Source organism: Mobula hypostoma, chromosome 12 (genome assembly GCF_963921235.1).
Source record: "Mobula hypostoma chromosome 12, sMobHyp1.1, whole genome shotgun sequence".
In the NCBI taxonomy this organism is placed as follows: domain Eukaryota; kingdom Metazoa; phylum Chordata; class Chondrichthyes; order Myliobatiformes; family Myliobatidae; genus Mobula; species Mobula hypostoma.
In genome coordinates, this window is record NC_086108.1 from 55,225,458 (window position 1) to 55,242,509 (window position 17,052).

A 17,052-nucleotide genomic window follows, 5' to 3' on the forward strand; every position below is an offset into this window, starting at 1 on the left:
GGGCATCTCATTGAAACCTACCGAATATTGAAACACCTGCATAGAGTGGATGTGGAGAAGGTGTTTTCAGTAGTGAAAGAGTATAGGACCAGAAGCTACAACCCAGGATAAAAGGCTATCCTTTTAGAAAAGAAATAAGAAGGTGATGAATCTGTAGAATACATTGCCACAGATGGCTGTGGAAGCCTATTCATTGAGTATACTTAGGGCAGTGTTTGAGAGGATCGTGATCAGTGAGGATGACAACAGTTATGGGGACAATGCAGGAGAATGAGGTTGAGAAGGAACAGTGCATCATGGTGGAGTGGACTTAACAGGCCGAATGGTGTGATTCTGCTCCTATGTCTTATAGTGTTATGGATATTGAAGGTTTGGCCCAAAGTAAAATTCTAATGGAATCTGCCAACAAAGCCGTTCATGCAACTACACCTTATATAGATTATTGCTGAGGATACCTTCCTTAATCAAAATGTCATGTGCTATATGAGATATCCAATAAGACACCTTGGATTAAGTTAATAGACCTCCTGGTCTTGGAGAAAGATTGTTGATTGTGCAAGTACTTGTGAATGCCAGAGTTCTAGAGATTCTTTATGTCAACACCAATAATACAATAACACCAACAACACCAATGAGACCGACTATTGTTACTGGTGTCCCCTTGAGCATTCTGGAAAGAGGATGTCTTGGATGTCCTTCTTTTCCAAAAAGCAATTGCAGAATTATGAAATGGACAGCAGAGAAATGGGCCCTTTTGACTCCCAAACCCTTGCATTAGGTCTGTTTCCTATCTAAGTACTTAACCAAATGTCTTTTAAACATTGTAATACTGTCTGCCTCTATCCCCTCCTTTGAAAGCTCTTCCAGATGACCACTACTCTGTGTGAAAAACTAACCCCTTGGACCACCTTTAAATTTTTCCCCTCTCACCTTAAACCCTATTGCTTTAGACTGCACTGCCTAGGGGAGAAGATTCTGGGTATATGTCCTATCTATGTCCCTCATAATTTCATAAACCTCTACATGGTAGCCCTTCAGTTTCCAGCATTCAAATGAGAACAAATCCAGACATGAGAAAATCTATAGATGCTGGAAATCCAAGCAACACACACAAAATGCTGGAGGAACTCAGCAGGCCAGGCAGCACCTCAGCCTGAAATGTCGACTATACTCTTTTCCATAGATGCTGCCTGGCCTGCTGAGTTTCTCCAGCATTTTGAGAATAAACCCAGCCTATCCAATCCAGGGGGCATAGTACCTATTTCCAAGCACCTTAAAACTGCGTGAGATGTCAGAGGTAAGATTTTCACACAGAAGGTGGTGGGTGCATGGAATGCACTGCTGGCAGGAAGCGGATACAATAGGGTCTTTTAAGAGCCTCTTAGATAGGTACATGGAGCTTAGAAAAATAGAGGGCTATGTGTTAGGGAAATTCTAGGCAGTCTTTAGAATAGGTTACATGGTCAGCACAACATTGTGGGCCAAAGGGCCTGTAATGTGCTGTAAATTTCTATGTTCTGTGTTCTCTCCTTATAACTACAGTGCTCCATCACAGGCAAAATTCTGGTGAACCTCTTCAGCCTAACAACAGGTTTCCGGTCTTATTGTACACTCTGTAACAGTTTGTTTAGAGAGCCCTAGGCCTGCCAGAATTGAAGATTTAATTTACTTACCCTGTATACTGCATGGGGTAGGGTCTGAAACCATTCCTATTTCTACAACTGTTATCTTCTTCCTCTTTGTTTTCTAACTGGTGTGTAACTGTTAGAAAAGCCCACAATCATCACACAGGAACATTGCAAGGATCACTTTCACATTTCACAACAGTATGCAGCCAGTACAAAAATACTGAAGTAAACTGGAACACAAAGCATACAACGTAATACAGGCAGAATGTTTCCTAAAGCTCGGGTTTAGCCAAGAGCACAGTAACAGAAATTCTTCTTTTCTGACTTTGTCCACCCACTGTTTTGAACAGATTGTGGAGCTGACAGTTACAATATGGAAAGAGACAAGAAAAAATATTTTTACTGTGTCATTTGACCTCAATCTGCATATATTAATGAGGCTCGCACCTGGTTCTGGCTGAAACTTTCTACCTAAATTAAGGTTATCTTGGAAATCTAAATAGTGGTTTAGCTGTGACGTTAGCACAGAACCATCTGAAATAGAAAGCTATTCACCAATGTCAGTTTTAACTAATATATTGCTGCTTCTTGCAGAATATATGCTTGTTATGGAAACTCTTAATATGACCTGTCAGCATTTATCACCCATGGAGTTGAAAAAAGATTCCATAAGGATTGTATCGGTACTACTGTACAAAAATAGCTCATTGCCCCATTTCTAATAGTGGGCTCCAAAGCATGTAATTATTCTTTTCTACTGAGTTCAATAAATCAGCATCACAGATTACAATAGTTTATGATTTAAGACAATCAAAATAGACTTAATGATTAATTAGAATTAGATACAGAAGTTGACGACAATGAAAATGACTCTTCCTACACAATAGGTGACATTATTTAACATTTTTTTTAATAATGATACACTCTCAATTAATAATTTGGGAATATAAGATCCCAAGGAGAAGAACTGACAAGGCCAAAATTTGTTACCTGTCTTTAACTGCCTTTGGTAAGGAACTGCTCTCTTCCATTGCTGTTCGGTAAGGAGTTACACATTTTGATCAAGAAATTGTGAAGAAGCAGCAAAGTGAGTCCGAGGGTAATCTGTCGCCATCAGAGATTCATAATGTAATTGTAGTGGTTCCTGCGTTTTCACTACATGTACTTCGGGATGTTTGGGATGCGATATTGAAAGAAAATTACTTAGTAGGTGAAGTACATGTAGCATTTGGTACGTTCTGCAGCCTATGTGGAGTGAGAGTACAGTTAAGGTGATGATGGGCTGTCAATCAAGCTATGCATGTCCTGCTGAGTTCCTCCAGCATGTTGTGAGTCCTGCATGGAGTAGAGTCTTCTTGGTCGAGGTTTACGTTGCACTATTCCAGGTAATAAAGAGAATGCCAACATACTTATAGCTTGTACAGGGATATTTCTGTTGCATACCCAACTTCTGAACTATTATCTTGGCCACATTATTTTGGTTACCAGCCTATTAATGTATTGGACTTTAATATGTGGGAGCTAATGATAAGCATGTCTTTGAATATCAAGTTGGATTAATAAGAACTTCTCTTGTTAGGGCCAGTCATTGCCTAGTTCTTGTGTTTCGTAAATGAATTTGACATTTATCCACCCATACTTGAATAGGTTGAAGAGTTGCAAATGGAAAATACATTTTGTGATTACAAATGAAAAGGACCACTTCTGACCTTATGATGAAAAGAAGGTCATTGATAAAATAGCTGAGGGTGGTTGGGTCTTAAACACTTTGCAGATGAACTCCACAATAATGATCTGGGCTGGGATGTTTTACTTTCAATGAGCACAGCCATCTTCCTTTGTAGTAGGTATGACTACAGCTAACAGAGAATTGTCTCATTTATTTCCCGTCCTTAATTTTATCAAGGCATCTTTACATCACTCCCAGCAGATACTGCGACTGAACAACCAGCCTTTGACTGCTGTTATATTCATAGTAATTTTATGATAGCTTTAGATTTATGTTAATATTATAGTTTCAATTATAACATAATTTTCTTTTGTTTATTAATCTTTTTATTGATTTAAAAAGAGCATATATAAAAACAAGAGGAGAATTATCTCAAATATATCAATCACAATACAAACAGAAAGTGAAATAGACATTATCAAAATCATACATAGTATTAAGCTAATATGTAGTATATAATAAAAAAGACAGTTAATTTTCCTCATCAATTCATGGAGAGAAAAAAAAACTCTAAATTTTTAAATGAAGAAAAAAAAACCCACTACACTATACGAGAAAAAGAAAAAAAAGGGACTAGGCAGAAAAGAAAGACTTTCTGATCAAATCTAAAACTTCGAAAAAAAAAATAATTGGAAGAGTAATAAATCAAATCAAATCAAAATATTGAATAAAAGGTCACCAGATTTGCTCAAATTTAAAGGATGTATAATTTTATACTAGGTTTGAAATTGGTATAATTAACTCTAAGATTTAGACAAAGTCACGTAGAGTTGCGAGAGGCAAGCTTACCGAGATTTATTGTAAAATGATCAAGAAATATAATGGCAAACATTAGAGGAGATAAATTCATAAATCCCAATGAATATATTTTCTTTTCAGGAATAAATTAATGGAAAATTGGTACATCCACAAGTAATTAGAGAAGTTGAGCACAGTATTTAATTAAATCAAAAGCTTTACAATTTACCATAAAGTGTTGTGAAATATTTAAAAATCAATAAAGAATTATCAAAAATGCAAAAGAAGATAATGGTAGAGCTTTTACAAGTCTGCGAAAAGAAATGGATTGGTGAAAGTAAAATTTCACTCCTTAGAGGTGAAAACTGGTACAATTATAATAAATAATATGTGAATGACAGACACATTAAATGAATAGATTGTGTCTTCACAGTTGAAGACATTAAAGATGAATGAATTTAGTAGTTGAGAGGGGTGGCAACAAATGTCTACTCTGCCACAGTTGAGCCAGAGGTGCCTGATGGGACAGAAGTGTGGATAATTTGTGAGGTGCTGTCTTCCTTTGGACAGTTATTCAAGGAAATTATGTTTAAGTATTTAAGTATGTATATAAGGCCGAACTACTTGCTTTGGATTTTCACAGAACATCTCATGATTTGCTACATAAGATGCTATTATATAAGAACAGGTCCCTTGAATAAGATGGGATAATATGGATTGGAGACTGGTTAAAGGACAGGAAACAGAGATTTAGAAGTGATAAATGACTTATTACAGTGTAAGTGCTGAAAAATCAGAGGCCTTGATGCTTTACTATCTATACTTCTTCACCTATGACTTAGACGAAGGGACCAAAAGTCCCAGATTTACTATGAATGCATGACAAAATTGTTATGGAGTTTCTGTGGATGCTTCAAAAAGGTTGCAAATAGATATAGACCAATTATTTGATTGTACAACAAGTTGGCAGATTAACCATGTTGGCAAGAGTGTGAAGTTATTAATTTAGCTGAAAGAAAGGAAAAGCGGAGCTTTAAAAAATCATGAGTGATCAATTAATGTTGGCTATTCTGGACCTTAGGATGTAACTATGAAAATGGACAAGGGAGAGCCAGTGGATATAGTACACCTGGACTTTCGGAAACCCTTTGATGAAGTCCCACATAGGAGATTAGTGGGCAGAATTAGGGCACATGGTATTGGGGGCAGAGTACTGACATGGATGGAAAATTGGCTGGCTGACAGACAACAAAGAGTAGCGATTAACGGGTCCCTTTCGGAATGGCAGGCGGTGACCAATGGGGTACCGCAGGGTTCAGTGCTGGGACCGCAGCTGTTTACAACATATATTAATGATTTAGATGATGGAATTAAAAGTAACATTAGCAAATTTGCCAATGACACAAAGCTGGGTGGCAGTGTGAAATGTGAGGAGGATGTTATGAGAATGCAGGTTGACTTGGACAGCCTGGGTGAGTGGGCAGATGCAGTTTAATGTGGATAAATGTGAGATTATCCACTTTGGTGGTAAGAACAGGAAGGCAGATTATTATCTAAATGGAATCAAGTTAGGAAAAGGGGAAGTACAACGAGATCTAGGTGTTCTTGTACATCAGTCAAAGAAAGCAAGCATGCAAGTACAGCAGGCAGTGAAGAAAGCTAATGGCATGCTGGCCTTTATAACAAGGGGAATTGAGTATAAGAGCAAAGATGTCCTTCTGCAGCTGTACAAGGCCCTGGTGAGACCACACCTGGAGTACTGTGTGCAGTTTTGGTCTCCAAATTTGAGGAAGAACATTCTTGCTATTGAGGGAGTGCAGCATAGGTTCACAAGGTTAATTCCCGGGATGGCGGGACTGTCATATGTCGAAAGATTGGAGTGACTAGGCTTGTATACTCTGGAATTTAGAAGGCTGAGAGGGGATCTTATTGAAACATATAAGATTATTAAGGGATTGGACACGCTGGAGGCAGGAAGCATGTTCCCGCTGATGGATGAGTCCAGAACCAGAGGCCACAGTTTAAGAATAAGGGGTAGGCCATTTAGAACGGAGTTGAGGAAAAACTTTTTCACCCAGAGAGTGGTGGATATATGGAATGCTCTGCCCCAGAAGGCTGTGGAGGCCAAGTCTTTGGATGCTTTCAAGAAAGAGATGGATAGAGCACTTAAAGATAGCGGAATCAAAGGTTATGGGGAGAAGGCAAGAAATGGATACTGATCGTGGATGATCAGCCATGATCACAGTGAATGGTGGTGCTGGCTCGAAGGGCCAAATGGCCTACTCCTGCACCTATTGTCTATTGTCTATTATTGACATTTTTAATTGCCCCTCAACTAACTGGCTTGCTGGGCCAGGTCAGAGTGAACCAATTTGAATTTAGGGTGACAAATCAGCCAAATTGGGAAAGGCCAGTAATTTTCTTTTATAACAATAGCTTTATGGTCAGCATTGTTGCTAACAGCTTTTCATTCCAATTTAATACTTTCAATTTATATTCTCTAGGGATTTAAACTCTTGTCTTCCAGCCAATGTTTCTGGATACTATTCCCATGATTAGACCACATTTACCACCTTACACACATGTTAGCTTAGAAAAGCAAATCTTTTTAGAATGTCTGAGGTAACACATCTGGACTGCCTTGCCCAGTAAACTTACGGTGAAGAAGGTTGTTCTTGCATTAGGATGCGTGTGACAAAGAGATTGATTTCTGGTATATAAGAAATATGTGGCTTAGAAAGACTTAAAAAGTAACCTTTGCGAACTTCATAAAGTTGGCAAAGTTGATTTTAAAAGACTATTATCCCGATCGGAGAGTTAAGAATCTGCTCTCAGGATAAGGAGTTGATAGTCTAGGACTGAAACAAAAAGAAATGCTTCCACTCAAAACTTTGTGTGGCTTTGCAATTTTCTGCCTGGAGTCTGCAGGGATGCTGGTCAAGGAGTGCATTTAAGACTGAAGGATATCACGAAGAGAGCCTTCGGAATCCTTTAAAGGGATGAAGGCGTGTTCTGTGGATGGTGATCTGTAGAACGTGGAAGTTGATGAGATTGTAGTGAGTATGAAAGGAATCCATTTCTTATGGAGGGAGGAGGAGCCTTTCATTCAGAATTGTGGAAAAAATGTTCAGAAAGATTAAGGCCTCTATCATTAAAATGTAATTCAGTAGTGTAACTCAAGGAAGCAAAGAATTTGACAAAAAGCAGTGAAATTTGGATGGAAATTTCCAATTGGAGGTCAGAATATGAATGTACTGGAAAAAGGAGTGAGGTTGATGAAGAGGGGAGATGGAATCCTAGGACTGGAATAAAGCATGTTCCATAAATTACAAGAGGAAGTCTAGCTAGGATCTGCATGGATTTCTATAGTGAAACCTTTCACTTAGAGGAAGTGAGTGGAGTCAAGGGAGAACTTTTTCAAATTTTCTGCTGCAGAGAATTGCTGTAAACAAGACTATTTGGTCTCTGTTCATTGAAGGTGTGAAGTTCTGGTCTTTTGCTTTTAATTTGTATGACCAAATACTATGTCTGCAATTACATAAATGTATAACTTTATAAGTCATCCACACTCATTCTCTCCCATTTGACATAAACATCAGTCTAAACACAATACAGTTGAGTTTTACTTCACTTTATTCATATTGCCAACAAAATCTTTATCCATAACCTTCAGAAACAGTTTTTCAATTTATTCCATGTTACCTTCCAATTTCTATAAACAATAACTTAATTAATGATGCTCTTATCCTGTACTCGTTCTTCATTATACCTACCCTTGCTGCTGCTCTGGATATTCCATTAATTTCCTTCAGTTCTATTCTCTAGACTTGCTCGCATTTTATATCTCTTCTCGTTCACCCTTGACTTTTTAAGGCTAATCTTTTTAGGATAAAATTGTATCCAGCTCCCATGGAGTTTCTCACAATGACTCAGAAACATAGAAACATAGAAAACCTACAGCACAACATAGGCCTTTTGGCCCAAAATGCTGTGCCGAACATGTACTTACTTTAGAAATCTCTGACAGCCCCCCACACTATCCACAACACCTCCAACCTTTATGTCATCAGGAAATTTACTAATCCATCCCTCCATTTCCTCATCCAGGTCATTTATAAAAATCACGAAGAGGAGGGACCCCAGAACAGATCCCTGAGGCACACCACTGGTCACCGACTTCCATGCAGAATATGACCCATCTACAACCACTCTTTGCCTTCTGTGGGCAAGCCCGTTCTGGATCCACAAAGCAAGGTCCCCTTCGATCCCATGCCTCTTTACTTTCTCAATAAGCCTTGCATGGGGTATCTTATCAAATGCCTTGCTGAAATCCATATACACTACATCTACTGCTTTACCTTCATCAACGTGTTTAGTCACATCCTCAAAAAATTCAATCAGGCTTGTAAGGCATGACCTGCCTTTGACAAAGCTATGCTGACTATTCCAAATCATATTATGCCTCTCCAAATGTTCATAAATCCTGCCTCTCAGGATCCTTTCCATCAACTTACCTACAACTGAAGTAAGACTCACTGGTCTATAATTTCCTGGGCTATCTCTAATCCCGTTCTTGAATAAGGGAACAGCATCTGCATCCCTCCAATCCTCTGGAACATCTCCCGTCCCCATTGATGATGCAAAGATCTCCTCCCTTGCCTCCCACAGTAGCTTGGGGTACATCTCTTCTGGTCCCGGAGACTTATTCAACTTGATGCTTTCCAAAGCTCCAGCACATCTACTTTCTTAATGTCTATATACTCAAGCTTTTCAATCCACTGTAAGTCATCCCTACACCCACCAAAATCCTGTTCCATAGTGAATACTGAAGCAAAGTATTAATTAAATATTAATTAAATAGGTTCACTAGGTTAATTCCTGGGATGTCCGGACTGTCTTACGCAGAGAGGTTAGAGAGACTCGGCTTGTACATGCTGGAATTAAGGAGATTGAGGGGGGATCTGATTGAGACATATAAGATTATTAAGGGATTGGACAAGATAGAGGCAGGAAATATGTTCCAGATGCTGGGAGAGTCCAGTACCAGAGGGCATGGTTTAAGAATAAGGGGCAGGTCATTTAGGACAGAGTTGAGGAGGAACTTCTTCTCCCAGAGAGTTGTGGAGGTGTGGAACGCGCTGCCTCAGAAGGCAGTGGAGGCCAATTCTCTGGATGCTTTCAAGAAGGAGCTAGATAGGTATCTTATGGATAGGGGAATCAAGGGTTATGGGGACAAGGCAGGAACCGGGTATTGATAGTAGATGATCAGCCATGATCTCAGAATGGCGGTGCAGGCTCGAAGGGCCGAATGGTCTACTTCTGCACCTCTTGTCTATTGTAAATATCTTTGCCATCTCCTCTGGTTCCGTATACACTTTTCCACTGTCACACTCGATTGGTTCTATTCTCTCACATCTTATCTTCTTGCTCTTCATATATTTGTAGAATGCCTTGGGGTTTTCTTTAATCCTGCTCACCTAGGCCTTCTCATGGCCCCTTCTGGCTCTCCTAATTTCATTCTTAAGCTCCTTCCTGCTAGCCTTATAATCTTCTAGATTCTTATCATTACCTAGTTTTTTGAACCTTTCGTAAGCTTTTCTTTTCTTCTTGACTAGATTTTCAACAGCCTTTGTATACCACAGTTCCTGTACCCTACGACCTTTCTCTGTCTCATTGAAATGTACCTTTGCAGAAGGCCATGCAAATATCTCTTGAACATTTGCCACATTTCTGCCATATATTTCCCTGAGAATATATGTTCCCAATTTATGCTTCCAAGTTCCTGCTGATAGCTTCATATTTCCCTTTACGTCAATTAACAGACCTAACTTGTCTGTTCCTATCCCTCTCCAATACTATGGTAAAGGAGATAAAATTGTGTTCACGATCTCCAATATGCTCTCCCATTGAGAGACCTGACACCTGACCAGGTTCATTTCTCAATACCAGATCAAGTACAGCCTCTCCTTTTGTAGGCTTATCTACATATTGTGTCAGGAACCTTCCTGAACACACCTAACACACTCCACCCCATCTAAACCCCTTGCTCTAGGGGAGATACCAATCAATATTGGGGAAATTAAAATCTCCCACCACGTCAACCCTGTTACTATTACACCTTTCCAGAATCTGTCTCCTTATCTGCTCCTCGATGTCCCTGTTACTATTGGGTGGTCTATAAAAAACACCCAGTAAAGTTATTGACCCCTTCCTGTTTCTAACTTCCACCCACAGAGACTCACAGACAATCCCTTCATGACTTCCTCCTTTTCAGCAGCTGTGGCACTATCTATGATCAGCAGTGCCATGCCCCCACCTCTTTTGCCTCCCTCCCTGTCCTTCCTGAAGCATCTAAAGTTTGACACTCTAAGTAACCATTCCTGCCCCTGAGCCATCCAAGTCTCTGTAATGGCCACAACATCATAGCTCCATGTACTGATCCATGGTCTAAGCTCATCTGCTTGACAACAGCTATATGCCCTTAAAATATTATAAGAATGTGAATTTATGTTGTTAAAGGCAATAGAGTTATGTCTGATTCTAGTTACACCTGATGCCTGCATGCATGTTTTACAAACAGCAAGAGCCATATGTTGAGAATGTTCTTGATGTTCTTATGAACTGTATCCATCAGTATTGAATCCAATTGTAGTGCACTATAATTTGCTTTGTTTACACAGTTCTTAAAAATCAGATGAAACCAAGCATTTTCTAATGGGTTGTCGTGCTCTGTTTACACAATGCCATATTTTTTTGTAATGTCTCAGCAGATTGAGCATGAACTGTAATTCAACATCATTTGCAATTGTACATAAATGGTTTAAATTATCAATGACAATCTAATGATTGGAGAATGATTTATCCCAGATGATTTTATGTGTATGATGGGTTCCTTAAGGTTGTTTTAGCTAGGGGAGGGGGTAGTGGGGATAAGTTCACACTACTCATTAACTGTTTCCAATGGTGTGCACCTCAAATGGCCTCAAACGACCAAGTTCAGCTCCTGGCCATGTGTGGCTTAGCTACCAAGCCTGGCAGACCTGCTCTATTGACAGGAAAAGGGGTGAAAGTGAGTTACTGGTGTCTTAAAACCAGTTGCTTCAGGCAGATGTGGTCGGCAACTCATCTAAGGGAAGGAAAACTTTCATCTCAAACTTTTTGGAGCATGCACCATCCAATGGTACGCAATAATTCCAGCTGACAACACAATGTTACGCAATAACTCCAGCTCCATCGCTATCGAGCAACTCACTGATGGGATAGTCCTGCAGGACTTGATGTTCTTGGTACCCAGCAGTGACTTGCAATCGTAGTAAAAAAAAGACTACAAGATGAACAAACTCTAGGAGAAGATGACGCTAGCGAACAACACAACCATGGACGGTTAAAGAAACTACTTCTTTCACATCTTAATTTTCTTTCAAAATGTGTTTCTGCCACAGTTGGAGCCTGTGATCAACATTTTGGTGGTGTGTTATTAGGCTGATTGAGCAATCTGGCGCTTTGCTGTCTCGGAGGAGGTTGGTGAGGGGTGCAGACTTTAGGCCAAGAAGCCTGGAGATGGGGTGTGAGCCCATAATTGACTCTATTTCTCACTGATCTCACTGATTAAAGCATTGAGGAAGATTGAAATCATCGAGGTGAGAGCAGAAGGCAAGCGGGTGTTCGGCTCTGTCTACCAACAGCGCCTACTGCTGCCAAAGGAAGGTGTCTGCATGTGGTCTCTCTCTCCCTCTTGCTCACTGCTCCCAGAGGAAGGTCCCTGCGCTTGAATGGTCCCTCTCTCTCCCTCGATGCTGTCGGAGGATGGTGCCAGAGTCCTAGGTCTTAGGCAAGGCTTAATCGACGTGATTTAAGGATTGGACTCCGTAGTTCATATTATGATGTGTTTCTGGTTTCTAGTTACTCCTTACTTTTGTTGCTATTTTCGGCAATTTTGATAGGGGCGGCCTGCAGATAATGAATAACACAGCGCTAGATTTAACTAGAACTGAGCTGAACCGAATATGCCTGCATTCTTTTGATTTTGAGTTTTATATTCTGTGTTTTTTGCCATTTACATGATTTTTTTTTGTGTGTGGAGGGAGTTTCTTTGAATGGTTCCATGGTTTTCAAAGTTCAAAGTACATTTACTATCAAAGTATGTACAAGTTGTATAATCTTGAGATTTGTCTCCTTACAGACAGCCACAAAACAAGAACCACAAAAAGACCCATTTTAAAAAAATGACTCACCAACACCCAATGTGCAGAGAGAGAGGGAAAAAACACAAATCATGCAAACAATAAAATCAACCAATGGCATCCAGGACAAAAGTGAGTCCATAGACACAGAGCAGGCCACATCCTCAACCTCAATTCAACACACAGCAGGGCAAATCTTCATGAAACCTGCAGACACGAAGCCCAGAAGAGCCTGAGCAGGCCACATCCTCAGCCTCAGTGCCACAGACAGCAGAATAAATACTGCAGAGCAGCAAGCAGAACTGGCTCAACCTTCCCCGACACCCAGCCTTTTCAGTCCATCTGGCCCAGTGTTTAAACTGTCCAAGCACCGGGTTACCCCTCACACTAGGATCTGGGCCCTGGACCCTGCCACCACCTTCCAGCCCGTACCCAACCTCTCCAAATTGGCCCAGCACTTAGATCAATCAAACCTCAGGGTTGTATACTGCAAACATACTTTGATAATAAAATCTGTGAATCTTTGTATCTTTGAATACACCGTTGAGTGGACTCGGAGCGGCTCCTGTGATGAGCATGACGCCATCTTACTGTAGACCTTGTCATTTATCACCCGTGTGCTACATAGAGCATGAAAACAGGCCATTTAGCTCAACTTGATTGCCACAGCTAAATGCACATAGAGATCACCCCACTCCATTGATTCAAGCAGACAATCTAATGGCAACACTTCAGTATTGAGGGTACACTACATTATTGGAGGCAGTCTTCCAAATGACAAGTTTAACTCGTACATTAGGTGATGTGAATGGTCCCATGATACAATCTGAATTCTGATGTTCTATCAAATATCCATTCTTCAACCAGAAACAAAAGCTACATATTCTTGCCTTTTATTTTCTCGCTATTTAGAGAACCATATTGCATGTAAAATTGCTCTGCCTTACTGACATTACAACAAGGAGTACATCATAACATTAAATTGTTGTGGTGTGAAAAGGGATATTTCACATAGCAATTGCTGCTATTTCATAGAAAATCTTATTTCAGAAATCTTAACCATATCAAATTTCTTATTACTGTATTGCATTTTGTATACGGTATCATTTAGAAATGACGAAGTATTATATCCAACTGTGACACCAAAAGTCACATTTTAAAGGTACGAGAAAACCTGTTTCTTTAGCATATATCTTAATTTCAGGACATTCCTATGTTGTTTATAGTTAGAAATATAGAAAACCTACAGGACAATACAGGCCATTCAGCCCACAATGCTGTCCTTATCTTAGAAATTACCTAGGCTTACCCATTTTTCTAAGCTCCATGTACCTATCCAGCAGCCTCTTAAAAGACGCTCCACCACCATCGCTGGCAGCCCATTCCACGCACTCACCACACTCTGTGTAAAAAAAACTTACCCCTGACATCTCCTCTGTACCTACTTCCAAGCACCTTAAAACTGTGCCCTCCCGTGCTAGCCATTTCAGCCCTGGGAAAAAGCCTCTGACTATCCACACATCCTCCGCCGGTCCAAGGAGAGAAGGCCGAGTTCACTCAAACTATTCTCACCAGGCATGCTCCCCAATCCAGGCAACATCCTTGTAAATCTCCTCTACACTCTTTTTATAGTTTCCACATCCTTTCTGTAGTGAGGTGAACAGAACTGAGCACTGTACTCCAAGGGGGGGTCTGACCAGGTTCCTATATAGCTGCAACATTACCTCTTGGCTCTTAAACTCAATCCCATGGTTGATGAAGGCCAATGCACTGTTTGCCTTCTTAACCACAGAGTCAACCAGTGCAGCAGCTTTGAGTGGACTCGGACCCCAAGGTCCCTCTGATCCTCTACACTGCCAAGAGTATTACCATTAATATTATATTCTGCCATCATATTTGACCTATAAAAAAATGAACCACCTCACACTTATCTGGGTTGAACACCATCTGCCACTTCTCAACCCAGTTTTGCATCCTATCAATGTCCCACTGTAAGCTCTGACAGCCCTCCACACTATCCACAACACCCCCAACCTTTGTGTCATCAGCATTTACTAACCCATCCCTTCACTTCCTCATCTAGGTCATTTATAAAAATCACCAAGAGTGGGGTCCCAGAACAGATCCCTGAGGCACACCACTGGTCACCGGCCTCCATGCAGAATATGACCCATCTACAACCACTCTTTGCCTTCTGTGGGCAAGCCAATTCAGGATCCACAAAGCAATGTCCCCTTGGATCCCATGTCTCCTTACTTTCTCAATAAGCCTTGCATGGGCTTTGCTAAAATCCATGCACACTACATCTACTCCTCTACCTTCATCAATGTGTTTAGTCACATCCTCAAAAGAATTCAATCAGGCTTATAAGGCAAGACCTGCTTTTGACAAAGCCATGCTGACCATTCCTAATCATATTATGCCTCTCTAAATGTTCATAAATCCTGCCTCTCGGGATCTTCTTATCAACAACTGAAGTAAGACTCACTAGTCTATAATTTCCTGGGCTATCTCTACTCTCTTGAACAAGGGAACAACACCTGCAACCCTCCAATCATCTTCAACCTCTCCGATCCCCATTGATGATGCAAAGATCATTGCCAGAGGCTCAGCAATCTCCTCCCTCACTTTCCACAGTAGTCTGGGGTACATCCCGTCTGGTCCCAGAGACTTACCTAACTTGATGTTTTCCAAAAGCTCCAGCACATCCTCTTTCTTAATGTCTATATGCTCAAGCTTTTCAATCTGTTGTAAGTCATCCCTGCAATCGCCAAGATTCTGTTCTGTAATGAATACTAAAGCAAAGTATTTATTAATTATCTCTGCTTTCTCCTCCAGTTTCATACACACTTTTCCACTATCACGCCTGATTGGTCCTATTCTCTCACATCTTATCCTCTTGCTCTTCACGTACTTGTAGAATGCCTTGGGATTTTCTTTAATCTTGCTCACCAAGGCTTTCTCATGGCCCCTTCTGGCTCTCCTAATTTCATTCTTAAGCTCCTTCCTGCTAGCCTGTTAATCTTCTAGATCTCTATCTTTACCTAGTTTTTTGAACTTTTTGGAAGCTTTTCGTTTCGTCTTGACTAGATTTTCAACAGCCTTCGGACGCCACAGTTCCTGTACCCTACCATCCTTTCCCTGTCTCATTAGAACGTACCTATGCAGAACACCATGCAAATATCCCCTGAACATTTGCAGCATTTCTGTCATAGTTTTCCCTGGAAACATCTGTTCCCAATTTATGCTTCCAAGTTCCTGCCTGATAGCTTCATATTTCCCTTACTCCAATTAAACACTTTCCTAGCTTGTCTGTTCCTTCAAATTGTGATCACTATCTCCAAAATGCTCTCCCACTGACAGACCTGACCAGGTTCATTTCCCAATACCAGCTTCTCCTCTTGTAGGCTTTTCTACATATTGTGTCAGCAAACCTTCCCGAACACACCAAAAAAACTCCAACCCATCTAACCCCTTGCTCTAGGGAGATGCCAATGAATATTTGGGAAATTGAAATCTTCCACCTCGACAACCCTGTTATTATTACACCTTTCCAGAATATGCATCCCTATCTGCTCCTCTATGTCCTTGTTACTGTTGGGAGGTCTATAAAAGACACCCAGTAGAGTTATTGACCTCTTCCTGTTTCTAACTTCCACGCACAGAGTCTCAGTAGACAATCCTTCCATGACTTCCTCCTTTTCTGCAGCCGTGACACTATCTCTGATCAGCAGTGCCACGCCCCCACCTCTTTTGCCTCCCTCCCTGTCCTTTCTGAAACATGAAAAGCTTGGCACTCTGAATAGCCATTCCTGTCCCTGAACCACCTAAGTCTCTGTAATGGCCACAGCATCATAGCTCCAATTACTGATCCACACTCTAAGCTTTGTTCATTATGCTTCTTGCATTAAAATAGACACATCTCAAATCATCAGTCTGAGCGCGTCCCTTCTCTATCAACTGCCTATCCTCCCTCTCGCACTGTCTCCAAGTTTTCTCTATTTGTGAGCCAACAGCCCCTTCTTCGGTCTCTTCCGTTTGGTTCCCACCTGCCAGCAATTCCTGTTTAAACTCTCACCAATAGCCTCAGCAAACCTCCCTGCCAGGATATTTGTCCTCCTCGGATTCAAGTGAAACCCGTCCTTTTTGTACAGGTCATGCCTGCCCCAAAAGAGGTCTCAATGATCCAGAAATCTGAATCCCTGCCCCCTGCTCCAATCCCTGAGCCACGCATTTATCCTCCACCTCATTCTATTGCTATACTCACTGTCACGTGGCACAGGCAGTAATCCCGAGATTACTACCTTTGAGTTCCTGCTTCTCAACTTCCTTCCTAACTCTCTGTAGTCTGTTTTCACGACCTCCTCCCTTTTCCTACCTATGTCGTCGGTACCAATATGTACCACGACCTCTGGCTGTTCACCTTCCCACTTCAGGAAATTGTGGATGCGATCAGAAACATCCTGGATCCTGGCACCTGGGAGGCAAACTACTATCCGTGTTTCTTTCCTACGTCCACAGGTTTGCTTGTCTGACCCCCTAACTATAGAGTCCCCTATTACTGCAGCCTTCTTCCTTTCCCTACCCTTCTGAGCCACAGGGCCAGACCCTGTGCCAGAGGTGCGGCCACTGTTGGTTCCGCCGGGTAGGTCGTTCCCCCCCAACAGTACTCAAACAGGAGTACTTATTGTTAAAGCTGAGTTGGAGAGTTTATTGAGTCATTGTACTTATTGAGCTGTTACCTTAGTTACATTCTTGCATTGTCACTTAATTT